Genomic DNA, 2,033 nt, shown 5'->3' on the forward strand with positions numbered 1-2,033 from the left:
GTGCTTTATATTGACAGCAAGGGGGGTGAACAGCAAAGCAGTATGACCCAGTATACACAGATGCACTCTGACCTCCATAAAGGAGAACCAAGCTTGCGTCTATGTATGGGGGGGGGGGTTAATTGGGATGCGGGGGTATGCTACTCGCAGTCCACCTCACCACATTGAATTTCACGATACCATAAACTGTTACCTTAAAGTACAAATAACTCTGCTACGGATACAAACTTGATGCATCTGATGGAAGTGAACTCTTGACTCTTAAAAAAAAAAGTCTCATGCTGGATTAAATGTCTTTAAAATCCCACTGAATTTCTGCTTACAACAGGATTACTCCACAGGTTATTTAAACTGTGAGAGGCGTTCTTAACAATGATCAGAGGATGCAATTTTTCCCCTTCAGTCATTACTCTAACCCAGCCTCACGTGAACGGCTAGGAACTGGGGCTGAAGGATGAGTGTCTGGACACCAGGACCCCCCAGTTCCAATTTCCCCCAGAGCATTCTGTGCTGTTTTGAGCTTCATCAGGCCATCTCTCCCGATCCTCTTTGGTTTCAAAACTGTTTCTGCTGATGCTCAGCTGCTTTCAGTGTTCTGTGGCTCATGGAAGGCATTCACTGCGTGCAGGCCATTTGTATCTCCCAAGTAAGCCAATGCCTCTGGGTGGCCCTGTTTTGCAAGCCGCCTGAATTTACTATTGGACTAACGAGATGTTATTTTTATGTAAATATACCTTGGGTGTACACACTCTAAATCTCCATCCTTTCCCCTGCTCAAATGAACTCAGTAGCCAAAACAGCAAGTGGAATAATTTCTCGGAGCCAGTTTGGTGTAATGGTTAAGAGCAGCGGGCTCTAATCTGGGAGAACCGGGTTTGATTCCCCACTCCTCCACATGCAGCTGCTGGTGGGACCTTGGGTCAGTCACAAGTTCTCTCAAGAGCCATCCTCGAAAGAGCTCTCTCAGCCCCACCTACCTCACAGGGTGTCTGTTGTGGGGAGAGGAGGGGGAGGGAAAGGAGACTGTAAGCCGCTCTGAGACTCCAAGTGAAGGGCGGGTTAAAAATTCAACTAAATCCAATCTCTTCAAAGTTTTGAGTGGTGAGGAAAAAAAGGGGATGGGGGGTTTAGGAGAATGGGTTAACCACTTGCAGAGGTTTTTCTTCCACTTTGAAGCAGATGATGGGGAAGGGCCATGGTGCTGTGGCAGAACATCTGTTTGGCATGCAGAAGGTCCCAGGTTCAATCCCCGGCATCTGTTAAAAGGTCCTCTCTGCCTGAGACCCTGCAAATCTGCTGCCAGTCTGAGTTGGTATAAGGCAGCCTCGTGTGTGATTTCAGCCCATCGCTGAACAGCTGGCATTGTTAACAGTTTGATGCCAACTCAATCAGCACTTGAACAGCCCTTGTGCAGAGGCGCTGATGCTTCTAGCCCAGGGTTTCTTTCAAACATCTCGTTTTTCTCGTCACCTCCAGTTCTGCAGTCGGATAGAGAACAGCCTGGGAGGTTTTCAAACCTTCTTTGGAGGTTTTCAAACAGAGGCTAAATGGCCATCTGACAGCATTGCTGATTCTGAGAACTTAGATCACGAGAGGGAGGCTGCAGGAAGGGTTGCCTCAGTGCTTAGTTCTTGTGGCCCTTTCTTACACACCCAGGGAAATGCCGATTGCCACTTTGGGGTCAGGAAGCAATTGTTCTCCAGGCCGGTTTGGCTGATGATCCTGGAGGGGTTTTTTTTATATCTTCTGGGCGTGGAGCAGGGGTCACTGTGTGTGTGTGTGTGGGGGGGGGAGGTATTTGTGAATTTCCTGCACTGTGCAGGAATGAATGACTAAATGTCCCTGGAGGTCCCTTCCAACTCTTGTAATTCTATCCCAAGGTATATTCCAGAATACTTCCTTCTCAAAGTCCATTTTTATTTGAGAGGGATTACAATTCAGAGGTAAAATACAGCTTCCCAATGTTTACCCCTCTGACTGTTTGGTGTTTTCAGATTGCTGTGCCCTTATTTGCATTAATTCCAATGGGACCA

This window comes from Gekko japonicus, unplaced genomic scaffold (assembly GCF_001447785.1).
Source record: "Gekko japonicus isolate JY-2015 unplaced genomic scaffold, Gekko_japonicus_V1.1 scaffold2226, whole genome shotgun sequence".
NCBI classification, from domain to species: domain Eukaryota; kingdom Metazoa; phylum Chordata; class Lepidosauria; order Squamata; family Gekkonidae; genus Gekko; species Gekko japonicus.